The sequence below is a fragment of the Pseudophryne corroboree genome, chromosome 5, assembly GCF_028390025.1.
Source record: "Pseudophryne corroboree isolate aPseCor3 chromosome 5, aPseCor3.hap2, whole genome shotgun sequence".
In the NCBI taxonomy this organism is placed as follows: Eukaryota; Metazoa; Chordata; class Amphibia; order Anura; family Myobatrachidae; genus Pseudophryne; species Pseudophryne corroboree.
The window spans coordinates 349312031-349330481 of record NC_086448.1 but is presented as its reverse complement, the minus strand read 5'-3'; the positions used below and the strand labels follow the sequence as shown (position 1 = coordinate 349330481).

Below are 18451 nucleotides of genomic sequence, written 5' to 3'. Positions count from 1 at the left end.
CAGAGGAATTCCAGCTGGGTCGATTCCTGCACTTCCTACAGTCAGGAGTGACTATGGGCCTGAAATTAGGGTCCATAAAAGGTCCAGATTTCGGCCCTATCCATTTTCTTCCAAAAAGAACTGGCTTCACTGCCTGAGGTTCAGACGTTTGTTAAGGGAGTGCTGTATATTCAGCCCCCTTTTGTGCCTCCAGTGGCACCTTGGGATCTTAACGTGGTGTTGAGTTTCCTGAAATCCCACTGGTGTGAGCCACTTAAGACCGTGGAGCTAAAGTATCTCACGTGGAAAGTGGTCATGCTGTTGGCCTTCGCTTCGGCTAGGCGTGTGTCAGAATTGGCGGCTTTGTCATGTAAAAGCCCCTGTCTGGTTTTCCATATGGATAGGGCAGAACTGCGGACTCGTCCACAATTTCTTCCAAAGGTGGTGTCATCCTTTCATTGGAACCAACCTATTGTGGTGCCTGCGGCTACTGGTGACTTGGAGGATTCCAAGTTGCTTGACGTAATCCGGGCTTTGAAGATTTATGTGACCAGAACGGCTGGAATCAGGAAGACTGACTCGCTGTTTGTCCTGTATGCATCCAACAAGCTGGGTGCTCCTGCTTCAAAGCAAACTATTGCTCGCTGGATCTGTGGCACGATTCAGCAGGCTCATTCTGCGGCTGGGTTGCCGCATCCAAAATCAGTGAAAGCCCATTCCACGAGAAAGGTGGGCTCTTCTTGGGCGGCTGCCCGAGGGGTCTCGGCATTACAGCTTTGCCGAGCTGCTACTTGGTCGGGTTCAAACACATTTGCAAAGTTCTACAAGTTTGATACCCTGGCTGAGGAGGACCTTGAGTTTGCCCATTCGGTGCTGCAGAGTCATCCGCACTCTCCCACCCGTTTGGGAGCTTTGGTATAATCCCCATGGTCCTTACGGAGTCCCCAGCATCCACTAGGACGTTAGAGAAAACAAGATTTTACTCACCGGTAAATCTATTTCTCGTAGTCCGTAGTGGATGCTGGGCGCCCGTCCCAAGTGCAGACTTTCTGCAATACGTGTATATAGTTATTGCTTACTAAAGGGTTATGTTATGTGGCATCAGTTGAGTGATGCTTGTTTGTTGTTCATACTGTTAACTGGGTAAGTTTATCACGAGTTATACGGTGTGATTGGTGTGGCTGGTATGAGTCTTACCCTGGATTCCAAAATCCTTTCCTTGTAATGTCAGCTCTTCCGGGCACAGTTTCCTTAACGGAGGTCTGGAGGAGGGCATAGAGGGAGGAGCCAGTGCACACCAGGTAGTACTAAATCTTTCTTTAGAGTGCCCAGTCTCCTGCGGAGCCCGTCTATTCCCCATGGTCCTTACGGAGTTCCCAGCATCCACTACGGACTACGAGAAATAGATTTACTGGTGAGTAAACTCTTATTACATACATACATACATACATACATACACCATCCCCGCTCCTGCTTCCCAACCGCTGCTGCTCTGTCTCCGGCCACCAGCGTCGCTCCTCGGATCTATGGGAGGGACGTCATGACGTCTCTCCCATAGCACTGCATAGACACTAGAGGACCTCTAGCATCTATGTGCCGCTCCCACAATGCCATGCGGTGCACGATAACATCATCGCGCACAGCATCAGCACCAGTAGCGGATCTTGCCACGGCAGCAGCACCCTCTGGACAGCCTTGCCCGTGGCAAAATCTGCTACTGCGCTTAATCACAATACAGACGCCGGGGTCCCGGCATCTGACAATCACACCGGTTGGCATGCCAACCAACAGTGTCTATTCCCACTTTTTGGTGCCCACAACACCCACAGAGTTGTAATAGAACCTGTAGCGAGTACAGTGAGCCACCAAGCCCACGAGGGGCTTCGCTGCACTCTCCCCCTTGCCAGCCATCTAACCAACGGGATCCAGACGTCAGTATTGTGACCGGCAGACTCCTGACCGCCGGTCACACATACCCAACATGCTTTCCACAGGTACCTAGTATTATATGGGTGGGATTTCTCAGTAACATAGTAAACCCTCAGAAATCTGCCGTTTGACGTTTTAACGCAATGGCATGCTCTATTTATTAAAGAGATCGACAGTAGGTCGACATTCCTGGTTCGACCTCATGCTGGGCCTGATTCAGGGGATGCGGTCAATTTACCTACAATCAAAATCCCAACGGTTAAAATACTGACATTTAAAATGTCGACCAGTCAAACAGTCGACATGTGTTTTTCATTTAAACTGACTTGTTCATACTTTACCATACCAGTGAACCTTGATTAGGAATATAATAGTCCTGCGAGGGGACGCGGTACACTTAAACAGTGTTCATGTCGACATACACACACAAAAATGGTCGACTTTTTGACATTTTAAATGTCGGGATTTGGACCTTGTCGGGTTTTCATACTAAACCCCTGATTCAGATGTGGTTGTTGAGGCGATTGTTGTTGCAATCTTTTGCCATCCGAAATTGTGACTATGGGCCTAATTCAGCATCTACGATCAGTCACACAGACATGCAGGGGGGACGCCTAGCACAGAGCTAGTCCGCCCCGCATGTCAGGCCCGAACCCCCCGCACAAGTACAAAAGCATCCCGCAGCGGCGATGCTCCAGCGTGCTGGCAGGAGCTACTCGTCACTGTAAGGGTCGCAGCGGCTGCATGTGACATCATGCAGCCATGGACCGACCACCGCCACCCCCCCAACGGTCCGGTGAGTGCAGGACTGAGACAGCCATCGGCTGTCTGGCTTGCGCCGGTGCACTGTGGCACTGGCGCATGCACAGTTCAGACCTGATCGGCTGCTGTGCGAAAATGCACAGCAGCGATCAGGTCTGAATTAGGCCCTATATGCCAATATGAGCACAATCTTACGCCCACTGCTGCCCCCTCATTTCCATCCGATGGCGTACAACTGCAGAAACTTAGATATCATCATCATCGCAGATCAGGTCATCACACAGATTAAGTGTCTCTGAAGATGCACAGGCCGAGCAGTTCTCCTAGGACGCAGAGAGCTCTCCAGTAGCAAGTGAGATCGCAACTGACTGCGTTTACCCAACTACTCACTGTTACCACCTGCAAACACTGTCACAGGATGTGTTTCATTTACCAGCTGTCGAGATTCATGCAGTCAGGATACAGATGCCAGAATCCAGACAGCCAGCAATGCTGCCGGACAGAATCCCTGCGCAACAGGGCTATTTCCACTCGGATATTCCCACACTTGGTTTTGGGTGCATAATGTCACTGACGAGACGCAAACGATATCGTTCAGTGTGTATGAACTATGTTTGCGGGGGATCTTGCACAATGTCACCGACATCAGCAAGTATGTACCCCGCTGTATGCTCTGGTACGCTTAGCTTCATATGCCTTACAATAATCACGGTAGGTTTCATTTTTTGGTTACCCTGTTGCACACAGAGGTTTATGAAGAGTAAAGAATCCTGTGCTTTGTCGAAATCCCAGAGGTCAGCATACCGACCCCGGGATCCCGGCAGCAAAATGGGGGGGGGGGGGGGGGGGGGGGGGGGGGGGGAGTGCAACAAAGCCCCTTGCGGGCTGCACTCATCACAGGTTCTATTCCCACTCTATGGGCGTTGTGGGGCAGACCCTGTGGGTCGGCATTCCCTCGGCCGGCCTTTTGAGCGCTCGGGATACTGGCATCAGCATGGTGACTGCCTGGATCATGAGCGCCAGTCACGTGAACACATCCCATGTTCAGTTCATATTGGCAATCCTAAAATTACTTAGCTCTATTAAAGCATATAAGCTTTTTTTAAACAAAAAAAAATATATATATATTTTTGTTCATTCTAGCACTCATTTAGGTCTTGGAAATTCCAATAAAACAAAAATCTAAACCATGTGATCGAATAAATATAAGCTGGCTTACTAAATCACAACTATTCATATTTGAAGGAGGGGAATTTAGTAATTTTCTGCTCAGAGCAAGAAATGCCAACACAGGTCTGCAAGCTGGTCAAAATCTGAGCAAATCCTTTGATTGTACTGGAAGATAATTACATACCAGTAGTCATCTTTCACGTGTTTACCATACTGCAATATATAAAAAAATAAAATAAAAAAAGCCACACACCTGTCCATACCTACATATCTGCAAACTCTGATATTATATAATGTTGGCTCCGAGTGCAATGTTGCAGTGTGAAGCCCCAATCATCAGGATACCTACCCAGCTTAATAAGATTAATCAGGCATGTTTATTAATCAGAACAGAAAGTTGCCATCATACTGCCCAATCAGCTGCATGGCAGACACTGAGCTGTCCCTCTGAGATTGGAAGCGGGCGTTTGACTGGTCGCATCAGACGTAACGTTTTCAGAAAAGCCCAGCAATGCGAGGTCAGGACGCCAGACAAATGGTTAGCCTATTAAGACCCATATTCCTATTAATAGGACATACATTTGTGCACAAGTTAAAGGGGTAGATTTAATAGTTTTGGGCATCTAGTTTTCTTGTCTAAACGGGACTGATTAGATGCCCCAACAATGGTCACAATTTAGCTGTCTGGGCGCACATGCATATCGCGCCCAAACAGACAAGGTTCAGCCATGTAAACCCATTTAAAAAGTCATGCTTTGGGCATCCAAACTCCCGTTCAGACAACCAAAGTGCCGACAGTGCACATTTCTTCTTCTTCTCGTATCTCACGAGGCTGCAAGTAGAATGGTCATCCCCACGGCTACTGCGCGTCTAAATGGAGCAACAATTGCTCCAGTTTGCACCCCCTAGTAGTAGCCATGGGGTGAAACAATTGAATCATCCCCAAAGTATAGTTATTTTATTTCACATAGATCCAATGTCCTATACATACTTTAGGACACTTAATTTTGTAACTGGGGCCTGATATGTAAAAATATTGGCATATTCATGTTTACAATGTTTGATTAAGTTGATCAGAAAATATTTAGAGTATTAATTTTCATATTATGGGTTAATGAGCAGATCTCTGGATGCTGCAAAGGCACGTGTCCCTGGGCGGGATGTACTAAAGTAATGTACCCAGTTTTCTGGGTTTTTACCGCATTTTCAAATGTACTAAGCACTGACCGCCAATGATCCAACATGGGAGGGTAAAGCCAGCTTTTGCTGCAGTTACCCTATAAAAGCCTGTGGGCTTCTTTCCGCGTTGCACTGAGCGAGGAATCCCACCCCTCCCAGCATGCCCCGCGTCCCTCTGCGTGTACGTAGACGGACTCACAGGGCTGATACAAGAAGTCTCTGGACCTCCGGGTAAGAGCTGTCCTTTGCAACACTAATTGTATATGTTAGTACATATGCAGTTAGTGTCTGCGCTATGTGGGGATGTACCACAACAGACTTTTGGCTATGGTCCCTTTTCAATACTATGGGCTTAGTTTCTGGAACACCTTCTTTTGGGAGGTACATACATGGCTAGATTTCTAAGCCTTTTCTTATTTGAAGATGGCACATCCCAAGCATGAGTCAGCAGCATATTTAGTTAGCTGTAGATATTATGGAACTACTTTTGCCACTAGTTAGCCCTCTCCATCCACACTGTCTTTCCCAGAATGGTCAAACCTAGATTGTATCAAAACACTTCACAGGATCTGAGCCAGGCAGCTATAATGTACTGCTGAATATTTGTATACTGTGATATTCCTAAGCATTTTCAGCGAGGGAATGGTCATTGGGGTGAATTCAGTTTGCCAACAGTTGAATTAGCTCCCAGCACTATTCAGTACAGCGCCATGTGACACTTTGTCAGGATTTCCTCTCGCACCCCCGACAAAAGTGCTGGCGTGCGGCCGGCACAATGCTGATTCTGTCGGGAATCAGCATCACACCGGGCAGTTAAGTCGGAGAAAGCCCATTTTCCCGACAAATCAACCTGTTAAGTCCGGGAGAACAGGAATTCACTGATTTAACATGAGCAGAACCGAATAGCAACGGGAGCTAATTCCGGGTGCTATTTAACTGTTGGCAAATTGTATTGACCCCTTTTACATGATATCAGGAGATAAACAAACATCAGCTTGCATTCAGTCAATTGCTTAACCATTTCTGACTATCCTGAGGTCAAGCCCACTATATCCAAGCTCAAGCCCTTTGCCCACCACCATGCACAGTACTGGTCCATAGTAAGTGGCCAGTGAGGAATTATACCTTCGGACTGGGCAAAGTAAGCACACTCATACCCCTTTTCCACTAGCTCAAAAAACACGGGTAAATGCACGGGGGCGCGCATTTACCCGTGTTTTTGGCAAGTGGAAAAGGGTAAACCCGGATCAAGTGACCCGTGAATCCTACCCGGCTATTTACCTGGGTAGGACACGGGAATGATCCGGGTAGGGTGTAGTGTAAACGGGAGCCGTGTCGATGCGACACGGCTCCCGTTTACACTGTATGGATGGGCGGCGCTGGGAGATCATGTGATCTCCCTGCGCCGCCCCTGCCGTGTAGCTAGAAGCGTCACCAACCCGGCATATGCCGGGTTGTGACTGCTAATGGGAAAGGGACCGAGCACGGGTCGCAGCAGGGGGCAGCTCCCGTGTCAGGCTCCCGGCTGCGACCTGTGCTCGTAGGTGTAAAAGGGGTATTAGTTGCTTAAGAAACAGTAGCCTCTATTCAAGATGCATGGCAGAATAAGGTCTTATGGTCAGATATACAGCAGTTTGTTGTGGGTGAAGGGTGCCAGGGTAAAATTGCTCCGGACTACAGTATAGGAACGTGCCGCCAGAGCGCTACTGCCCAATAGTGCTGGCCATTGGAGGGTGCTATGTAGTCCAGAGCTGACTGACAGCCGCCACTGTCAGTCAGTCAGTCACCTCATGCATGACTGTGCAGGCCCGTTGAAGCAGGATGCAAAAGTAAAAATCCAGACATGAACCTGTGCCGCCACACCTCCAAAGGTCCCGAGCACACTGCCTGCTGCTGGCTTTACACAGCATAGCACAACCTGACTCCTCCATGCACCGCATGAGCTGGCATGTGCTAATGTGTGTGGCGGGAACATTAAAATACCTAATATGGAGCAATTTCTCCAGACCGAGGACAGCACTAATGCAAACATCTTACAGTCACTCATTACACAGTTTATGGTTACAGCCCAGTTACTTGATTAAAACATCCCAAAAAGACGTTTTCTGCCACTGGTGATCAAGCACGAACAAAGTTAGTACTGTAGTTTACTAGTTACATTTACTTCATGTTTAAATACAGTGCTAAGACTTTAAATGGTTTAAAAAAATAAAATAATTATAAATATGGAATGAGGCAATCTATTTCAGCAGATTCAACAATGCCTCGGGCCAAGTAATGACACTGTCTCTTTAAGAATGCAGCCACAGACATTGTAGTAATTGAGTCTAGAATATGGTGTTGCACATGATTTCAGCTCCACCTATTGTGTGTCACAGGTACAGGTTGAGTCTCCCTTATCCAAAATGCTTGGGACCAGAGGTATTTTGGATATCGGATTTTTCCGTATTTTGGAATAATTAGATACCATAATGAGATATTATGGTGATGGGACCTAAATCTAAGCACAGAATGCATTTATGTTACGTATACACCTTATACACACAGCCTGAAAGTAATTTTAGCCAATATTTTTTATAACTTTGTGCATTAAACAAAGTGTGTCTACATTCACACAATTCATTTATGTTTCATATACACCTTATATACACAGCCTGAAGGTCATTTAATACAATATTTTTAATAACTTTGTGTATTAAACAAAGTTTGTGTACATTGAGCCATCAAAAAACAAAGGTTTCACTATCTCACTCTCACTCAAAAAAGTCCGTATTTCGGAATATTCCGTATTTCGGAATATTTGGATATGGGATACTCAACCTGTACCAGTAGACAGCAACACTATTTTAATCGACCTATATTTTGTGTAAAGATAGTTAGGTTTGTGCTAAACAAAAAAAAAAAAAAAAAAAGTTTCCACAATGTGGAACAGATAAGAGTTTGTTAAACTAATGGTTATGAGCATATTTTAAACATTTGAACTGCACATGTTGGGTGTGGATCATTGGGTCAACCCTACCTAGGTCTACAGTCATTAGGTCGACCACTATTGGTCGACAGTGAGTAGGTCGACAATGTCATGAGGTCGCCATGGAAAAAGGTCGACATGAGCTTTTCATTTTTTTGGGTGTCGTTTTCTTTGTAAAGTGACCGGGAACCCCAATTAGTGCAGTGTCCCCTCGTTTCGCTTGCCATGCTTCGGCAAGGTCACTATTCCCAATCGTAGTCCTCGTGTATAGTGAAGCAAGAAAAAGTTTGTTTTTAAACGCATGTCGACCTAAAGACTTGATACCACACATATTAAACTACTTATTGCTGTATCTTTCAAATTATTTTATTCTATATAATTTATATATTTTTTGCACCATTTTCTAATTTATAGGAGTTTTTTTGTTTTTTTTCTTATAAAATTGTACCCGCTGATAGGTACAAAGCGAAAAAGGGCCTGTTTATAAACAAGTGATAACACGTTGCACATGATAAATGGTGCTGCAGCCAATCAGCTCCCAACTGTCATTTTTCAAACACGTGACAGTTAGGAGCATCATTTATCATACACAACGGGCCCAATCTCCCATCTAAAGTGGTTGCGGGAGAGATATTCATTTGTATGTCATTTTCGAGCAGATCGCACCCATAGAGGTCAGGTTTATCCATGTAAAGCAGCTAAATCCGACCAAAGTGCTGGGCGCAATTGCAAAAAAGTGCCTATACAGGTCACTTTTCGCGCAGTTCAGTTCGCCATTCCCAGGGGGTGCAAGCTGAAATGCAGACACCGGCATCCATCGCGCCCGAACAGTGCTACAATTGAACAGCTCCATTTGGGCGTCATCTAGTGGCTGCCTGCGGAAAAACAATTGAATTCTGCCCAATGAGTTTTATTACTCATTGATAAATGAGCCCCAAACGTTTGGTAGGGAAGGGTCATTTTACAATACCGTAATCTCCATTGAGGAATTCTGAAGCACTGCCACATCTGTGTACTTTCATATAGTACCCCAGTATGTCCATTTATTGTAAGCTCCAAACTTCAGATTTGAAGTCTGTTTATTATAGGTTACCAAGGGATTCCAGCAACACTACGATTACCAGTGAATGACCTTTACACTGCTTAATTCCATGCTCCAGCTACACTACCACCAAAGAATAAATAAGATTTTACTTACCGGTAAATCTATTTCTCGTAGTCCGTAGTGGATGCTGGGGACTCCGTAAGGACCATGGGGAATAGACGGGCTCCGCAGGAGACATGGGCACTTTAAGAAAGAATTTAGACTCTGGTGTGCTCTGGCTCCTCCCTCTATGTCCCTCCTCCAGACCTCAGTTAGAGAAACTGTGCCCGGAAGAGCTGACAGTACAAGGAAAGGATTTTGATAATCCAGGGCAAGACTCATACCAGCCACACCGTATGACTTGTGATAACCTTACCCAGTTAACAGTATGAACAACAACAGAGCATCAGTTCAACCCAGATGCAAATATAACATAACCCTTATTCAAGCAATAACTATATACAAGCATTGCAGAAGAAGTCCGCACTTGGGACGGGCGCCCAGCATCCACTACGGACTACGAGAAATAGATTTACCGGTAAGTAAAATCTTATTTTCTCTAACGTCCTAGTGGATGCTGGGGACTCCGTAAGGACCATGGGGATTATACCAAAGCTCCCAAACGGGCGGGAGAGTGCGGATGACTCTGCAGCACCGATTGAGCAAACACAAAGTCCTCCTCAGCCAGGGTATCAAACTTGTAGAACTTTGCAAAAAAAAGTGTTTGAACCTGACCAAGTAGCCGCTCGGCAAAGCTGTAAAGCCGAGACCCCTCGGGCAGCTGCCCGAGAAGAGCCCACCTTCCTTGTGGAATGGGCCTTAACTGATTTAGGCAGCGGCAATCCAGCCGCAGAATGAGCCTGCTAAATCGTGTTACAGATCCAGCGAGCAATAGTTTGCTTTGAAGCAGGTGCCCCAAGCTTGTTGGAAGCATACAGGATAAACAAAGATTCTGTTTTCCTGACCCTAGCCGTTCTGGCTACATAAACCTTCAAAGCCCTGACCACATCAAGTAACTCGGAATCCTCCAAGTCCGTAGTAGCCACAGGCACCACAATAGGTTGTTTTATATGAAAGGATGAAACCACTTTCGGCAGAAATTGTGGGCAGGTTCGCAATTCCGCTCTATCCGCATGGAAAACCAGATAAGGGCTTTTATGTGACAAAGCCTCCAACTCTGACACACGCCTAGCCGAAGCCAAGGCTAGTAGCATGACCACCTTCCACGTGAGATATTTCCATTCCACCGTTTTGAGTGGTTCAAACCAGTGTGATATCAGGAAACTCAACACCACGTTAAGATCCCAAGGTGCCACTGGAGGCACAAAAGGGGGCTGAATATGCAGCACTCCCTTTACAAACATCTGAACTTCAGGCAGAGAAGCCAGTTCTTTTTGAAAGAAAATGGATAGGGACGAAATCTGGACCTTAATGGAACCCAATTTTAGGCCCAAAGTCACCCCCGACTGTAGGAAGTGAAGGAAACGGCCCAGCTGGAATTCCTCCGTAGGGGTATTCCTGGCCTCACACCAAGCAACATATTTTCGCCATATACGGTGATAATGTTGAGCCATCACGTCCTTCCTAGCCTTTATCAGCGTAGGAATGACCTCATCCGGAATGCCTTTTTCTGCTAGGATCCGGCGTTCAACCGCCATGCCGTCAAACGCAGCCGCGGTAAGTCTTAGAACAGACAGGGCCCCAGTTGCAACAAGTCCTGTCTTAGAGGCAGAGGCCACGGGTCCTCTGAGCATTTCTTGCAGATCTGGATACCAAGTCCTTCTTGGCCCATCCGGAACAATGAGTATTGTTCTCACTCCTCTTTCTCTTATGATTCTCAGCACCTTGGGTATGAGAGGAAGAGGAGGAAATACATAGACCGACTGGAACACCCACGGCGTCACCAGTGCGTCCACAGCTATCGCCTGAGGGTCTCTTGACCTGGCGCAATACTTCTGTAGCTTTTTGTTGAGGCGGGATGCCATCATGTCCACCTGTGGCAGTTCCCACTGACTTGCAACCTGTGTGTAGACTTCTTGATGAAGTCCCCACTCTCCCGGGTGGAGGTCGTGCTTGCTGAGGAAGTCTGCTTCCCAGTTGTCCACTCCCGGAACGAACACTGCTGACAGTGCACTTACGTGATTCTCCGCCCAGCGATGAATTCTGGTGGCTTCTACCATCGCCACCCTGCTCCTTGTGCCGCCTTGGCGGTTTACATGAGCCACTGCGGTGATGTTGTCTGACTGAATCAGAACCGGTTGGTCGCGAAGTAGGGACTCCGCTTGACGTAGGGCATTGTATATGGCCCTTAGTTCCAGGATGTTGATGTGAAGGCAAGTCTCCTGACTTGACCACAGACCTTGGAAATTTCTTCCCTGTGTGACTGCCCCCCTCCCTCGGAGGCTTGCATCCGTGGTCACCAGGACCCAGTCCTGAATGCAGAATCTGCGACCCTCCAGAAGGTGAGCACTCTGCAGCCACCACAGGAGAGACACCCTGGCCCTGGGGGATAGGGTGATTAACCGATGCATCTGAAGATGCGATCCGGACCACTTGTCCAGTAGATCCCATTGAAAGGTCCTCGCATGGAACCTGCCAAAGGGAATGGCCTCGTATGACGCCACCATCTTTCCCAGGACTCGCGTGCAGTGATGCACCGACACCTGTTTTGGTTTTAATAGGTTTCTGACCAGCGTCATGAGTTCCTGAGCCTTCTCCATCGGGCGATAAACCCTCTTCTGGTCTGTGTCCAGAATCATGCCCAGGAAAGGCAGACGAGTCGTAGGAATCAACAGCGACTTTGGAATATTTAGAATCCAGCCGTGTTGTTGTAACACTTCCAGAGAGCGTGCTACGCTGATTAGCAACTGCTCTCTTGACCTCGCTTTTATGAGGAGATCGTCCAAGTATGGGATAATTGTGACCCCTTGCTACCGCAGGAGTACCATCATTTCCGCCATTACCTTGGTAAATATTCTCGGTCCGTGGAGAGACCAAACGGCAACGTCTGAAATTGGTAATGACAATCCTGTACCACAAATCTGAGGTACGCCTGATGAGGTGGATAAATAGGGACATGAAGGTATGCATCCTTTATGTCCAGAGACACCATAAAATCCCCTCCTTCCAGGCTTGCGATGACCGCTCTGAGCGATTCCATCTTGAACTTGAACCTTTTCAGGTATATGTTCAGGGATTTTAAATTCAATATGGGTCTGACCGAACCGTCCGGTTTCGGTACTACAAACATGGTCGAATAATAACCCTTCCCTTGTTGAAGGAGGGGGAACCTTGACCACCACCTGTTGAAGATACAATTTGTGAATTGCAGTTAACACTATTTCCCTCTCTAAGGAGGAAGCTGGCAGGGCCGATTTTAGGTATCGGTGAGGGGGCATCTCTTCGAATTCCAGCTTGTATCCCTGAGACACAATCTCTATTGCCCAGGGATCCAACTGGGAGTGAATCCACTTGTGGCTGAAATTTCGGAGACGCGCCCCCACAGGGCCTAGCTCCGCCTGTGGAGCCCCAGCGTCATGCGGTGGATTTAGTGGAAGCCGGGGAAGACTTCTGCTCCTGGGAACTAGCTGCGTTGTGCAGCTTCCTTCCTCTGGCAAGAAAGGACGCACCTCGGACTTTCTTGCCTTTTTGTGATCGAAAGGACTGCACTTGGTAATACGGTGCTTTCTTAGGTTGTGAGGAAACATATGGCAAAAAAAATTGACTTTCCAGCAGTAGCTGTGGAGACCAGGTCCGAGAGACCCTCCCCAAACAATTCCTCACCCTTGTAAGGTAAAACCTCCATGTGCCTTTTTGAGTCGGCATCACCTGTCCATTGCCGAGTCCACAGGACCCTTCTGGCAGAAATCGACATAGCCTTTATTCTAGAGCCCAGTAGACTAATGTCTCTCTTTGAGCATCTCTCATATATAGGACAGCGTCTTTTATATGCCCCAGGGTCATTAATATAGTATCCTTGTCTAAGGTATCAAGTTCCTCAGATAAGGTATCCGTCCATGCTGCTACAGCACTACACACCCAGGCCGACGCAATTGCCGGCCTTAGTAAGGTACCTGAATGTGTATAAATGGACTTCAGGGTACCCTCTTGCTTTCTATCCGCAGCATCTTTTAGGGTGGCCGTATCCTGTGACGGCATGGCTACCCTCTTGGATAAGCGTGTTAAAGCTTTGTCCACCCTAGGGGAGGATTCCCAGCGTAACCTGTCCGTTGGCGGGAAAGGATACGCCATAAGCATCCGTTTGGAAATCTGCAGTTTTTTATCTGGAGATTCCCAAGCCTTTTCACATAACTCATTTAGCTCGTGTGAAGGGGGGGGGGAAGGTCACCACCTGCCTTTTTTCCCCATACATATGAACCCTCTTGTCAGGGACTGGGGTTTCCTCTGTGATGTGCAACACATCCTTAATTGCTATAATCATATAACGGATGGATTTAGCCAATTTAGGCTGTAACTTTGCATCATCGTAATAGACACTGGAGTCAGAATCCATGTCAGTATCTGTGTCAATTTGGGATAGTGGGCGCTTCTGAGATCCTGACGGCCTCTGCGACATAGGATCAGGCACGGGCTGAGACCCTGACTGTCCTAAGGCTTCAGTTTTATCCAACCTTTTATGCAAGGAATTAACATTATCATCATTTAAAACCTTCCACATATCCATCCAATCAGGTGTCAGCGGAGACACCACATTCATTTGCTCCCGCTCTGTTTCCACATAGCCTTCCTCGTCAAACATGTCGACACAAGCGTACCGACACCACACACACAGGAAATGCTCTTTTTGAAGACAGTTCCCCCACAAGGCCCTTTGGAGAGACAGAGAGAGAGTATGCCAGCACACACCCCAGCGCTATATAACCCAGGAATAACACAGTAACTTAATGTTAACCCAGTAGCCGCTGTTATAATGATTTTTGCGCCTAATTATGTGCCCCCCCTCTCTTTTTACCCTCTTCTACCGTGTATCTGCAGGGGAGAGCCTGGGGAGCTTCCTCTCAGCGGAGCTGTGGAGAAAAAATGGCGCTAGTGAGTGCTGAGGAAGAAGCTCCGCCCCCTCAGCGGCGGGCTTCTGTCCCGCTTTAATGTACAATATTTTGGCGGGGGCTCATACATATATACAGTGCCCAACTGTATATATGCAAAACTTTTACCAAGAGGTCCTAATTGCTGCCCAGGGCGCCCCCCCCTGCGCCCTGCACCCTTACAGTGACCGGAGTATGTGGGTGTGTGTGGGAGCAATGGCGCACAGCTGCAGTGCTGTGCGCTACCTCAGTGAACACTGGAGTCTTCTGCCGCCGATTTCGAAGTCTTCTTGCTTCTTATGCTCACCGGCTTCTGTCTTCCGGCTCTGCGAGGGGGACGGCGGCGCGGCTCTGGGATCGGACGACGAGGGCGAGATCCTGTGTACGATCCCTCTGGAGCTAATGGTGTCCAGTAGCCCAAGAAGCAGGACCTATCTGCAGAGAGTAGGGCTGCTTCTCTCCCCTCTGTCCCACGATGCAGGGAGTCTGTTGCCAGCAGAGCTCCCTGAAAATAAAAAACCTAACAAAATACTTTCTTACAGCAAGCTCAGGAGAGCTCACTGAACAGCACCCAGCTCGTCCAGGCACAGATTCAAACTGAGCTCTGGAGGAGGGACATAGAGGGAGGAGCCAGAGCACACCAGAGTCTAAATTCTTTCTTAAAGTGCCCATGTCTCCTGCAGAGCCCGTCTATTCCCCATGGTCCTTACAGAGTCCCCAGCATCCACTAGGACGTTAGAGAAAATTGCTGTAACCGGATAATTATGTAGACCTTATGCTGACTTTAGATGCACACCACAAATTGCAAAGAGCGTCTATCACTAAAACAACCAACAAATATAAGGGTGTGATGCAGTAAACACAGGTAGACACATCAGCAATATACTCTTACAGGCTTATTGCATACTGTGCTAAAGAGAGGCACATGCTGCAGCAATTGCTGCCGCGCAAGGGGCCACCTGAGTAGGCTGTATACAATGTCGGACTAAAGGGGAGTACACAGTGGCTGATATAGCGCTGGTCCGTAGGACAGTGCGCACCAACGATAATGTCTGTGAACGCAGTCATTCACAGACACATTGCGTCGGCCGTACAGCACAGCCGATGGCCGATATACCTAAAGATATATTGCTGCGTAGTGCTGTGTGTGCGCAAACTGCCCATATACTTGTTGAACAAGCCGGTGATGAAAGACAGAGCAACAGGGCGGCCGCATATAAATACCCGTCCAGTTAGTCACGACAGATTGGGTAGGGTGTATGCACAACTCACTGCCGATACATCTGTAGATCTATCTGCAGGTCAATTGATACTCAGATATACAGGGGCAGATTTATTAAGCTCAGTGAAGTGATACATTGGAAGGTGATAAAAGGACTAGCCAGTTCCAAACTGTCATTTTTCAAACCCAGCCTGTGACATGGTAGTTAGGATCTGATTGGCTGGTGCATTATCACCTTCCACTTTACCAAGCTTAATAATTATGCCCCATAGTATCTACTAGTGTGTACCCAGCATAACAGGGTAGCCAGAGAAGCCATAGATCAACATCACCAGCATGGGGCACTGTGGCATGATGTGAACTGGGGGCACTTCAGTGTTTAACATTTGTGATGCCGGGAATATTAACACATTACACTTTTTAATAACACTGGCAGCATATAATGTTAACGATTTCACTGGAAGGGGCCTCCACAAGTTTATTGCCCTGGGGTCCCCACAGACCTCAATCCTGCCCTGTGTATATAAGCAGGTAGGTTGCTTTAGAGGCTCTAAATACTCCCTGCAGCAGACATGACACGTTTGTTGTTAGCCTCGCCTTTCACGTGCTCCTTTTATTTGTCACCATATCAGCAATTCCACACCGCCAGTGCCCTCCTCTCCAGCAAGAACACTGGGCAATTGGGAAAATCACTCCATTTGATAAATCACTGAATTGTGTCAGAGAGAGAGAGAAAATAAAAAAAAAAATATATATATATATATATATATATATATATATATATATATATATATATATATATATATATATATATATATATATATATATAATTCTAGACATACAAAACCTCTCGCAGCCCACTTCAGTGTTCAGTGTTAAGAGTGTGGACAAGAATTCAGGGGAGGAGATTATATGGAGAACGAGGGGCTGGTGGGTCAGTAAGAGCCACAAGAGGAGTGTAAACAAGTGAACTTCATTCTCCTCTCCACCCCTAAAGTCTAGTGACACAGCCAAAAGCCTGAGCTCCCTCCTCCCCACTCCTGTCTCGCAGTGCAGGAGAGAGTGTGTGAGTGAGCGGTGGGGGAGCGTGCACGGTGCAGCAGCTCTGGGAATATATACGAAGACTGTAACAAATTGCAGGACTCACATGTTGCAGACAGCATTCTAGCAGTAGCAGCAGAGTGTTTATCAGAGTGCTGCACACACCACAATACTGCCATCAGGACCTCACACATGGAACAGATTAACGCAGGACGGTGCTGCCATTTGCCAACAGCTCTGTGGAGGTTTCCTGAAAACCACACGAGTTAGAAGTCCAGCAAAGTTGGAAGGGAGGAGTGTTACTTAGCATTAGGGCAGAACTGTTACATGCCGCCCATCCAGTGTAGTGCTCAGAACGTAGGATCATCTAGATGTGTACTGCAGAGGGCTACTACAGTACCCACGCATCAGAGAGGGCTGGGGGAGCAGCACGTCCCATGGACCGGCCTGTGCAGGGAAGCACTGGAGCGCAAGGGAACCTCCACCACGCGTGAGGAGGACTAGTTTGGGAATTGGATAGTTCTCTCCCCACTACATCATTCCCCCACCCCCCTCACTGCACTTCCTCTCAAACCCCAGGAGTGAAGATGCCCCATTCAACAACCAAAAGGAATCGGAGTTCCAAACTCTCACAGAGGCAAATACACACAGAGAACACAAATAATCCAGGTTGTACAGGGTTACAGTACCTGCTAGATGTCTTGTGTCCTATGGGCCTGGACGGCACAAACCCCCAAATGGCCAAGAGTCCCTTTAACCAGTCCTTCTGCGCTTTTAAACTTCCAACACTTTTCTTCTTCTTCTTAGGTCAAGCTCCAGTTAGCAGTAAAATATAAATATCCATTTACCCAGCAAAATCCTTACACCCAGCGTTCCTCACATAGAACAATTTGTAGAGAAAGCTAAAAACTTGCTGGTGGGAACTTGGAGCAGTGCTGGTAAACAAGGCACATTTGTATCCTGTATGCTTAGCGGTTCTTTATATGTCCCATTAATTCCTAAGACTCTGCTGCTGCTCAAGTATTCTCTCTCCTTGTGCTCTGCACTCCTAAGCTCAGCTGACTCCTCTACTCAGGATGCAATGCTGCCGCCACCTCCCCTCGCTCCCAGCCCCGGGTCTTTTAAACCCTCCCCTCTCAGCTCACTACTAAGTCGGGAGCGAGCAAGGGGGTGGGAATTTCAGTGCACAAGACACAGGGCAGTGAGAGAGATTGAAGAAAGACATTCAAGTCTCACACACAGTGATGTAGGACACATAGGTTGTATCAGATACTGTTGTATGCCGAAGGTGAGAGAAAACAACCACGTTGGAAATCGTGCAAAACATGACAGACCCAGAGTTTGAGTTTTTGGCGTAATACAAAGAAAGTAACTATGTAAGCAGATATTGGTAGTAATACAATCATTTTTTGCAACCAGTGGAGTCCAGTGCATTCGGAAAGTATTCACTTTTCTCTGACGTCCTAGTGGATGCTGGGAACTCCGTAAGGACCATGGGAATAGACGGGCTCCGAAGGAGACTGGGCACTCTAAAAGAAAGATTAGGTACTATCTGGTGTGCACTGGCTCCTCCCTCTATGCCCCTCCTCCAGACCTCAGTTAGAATATGTGCCCGGCCAGAGCTGGGTGCTCCTAGTGGGCTCTCCTGAGCTTGCTAGAAAGAAAGTATTTGTTAGGTTTTTTATTTTCAGTGAGATCTGCTGGCAACAGACTCACTGCTACGAGGGACTGAGGGGAGAGAAGCAAACCTACCTGCTTGCAGCTAGCTTGTGCTTCTAAGGATACTGGACACCATTAGCTCCAGAGGGATCGAACACAGGGCCCGACCTCGATCGTCCGTTCCCGGAGCCGCGCCGCCGTCCCCCTTGCAGAGCCAGAAGACAGAAGAAGAGACGAAATCGGCGGCTGAAGACTCCTGTCTTCATTAAGGTAGCGCACAGCACTGCAGCTGTGGGCTATTGCTCCCACAGCACACCACACACTCCGGTGACTGTTGGGTGCAGGGCGCTGGGGGGGGGGGGACGCCCTGGGCAGCAATTAGATTACCTTTTGGCACAAAATGCGCATAATAC

At 47.5% G+C, this 18451-nt stretch overlaps 1 protein-coding gene across 3 annotated transcripts in view; it reads right to left on the bottom strand.

The window, feature by feature from the left end:
* The window catches only part of GRB10 (growth factor receptor bound protein 10), a 474936-nt gene extending 457438 nt beyond the window's left edge, over positions 1-17498 (bottom strand). For 2 of the 3 annotated variants that reach the window (XM_063922618.1, XM_063922620.1), the window contains exon 1: positions 17069-17498. The gene's annotated coding sequence lies outside the window, so the exon portion shown is untranslated. The remainder of the gene's footprint in view (positions 1-17068) is intronic. The other variant, XM_063922619.1, reaches the window with a different exon arrangement.
* Between the last annotated feature and the right edge of the window lie 953 nt (positions 17499-18451).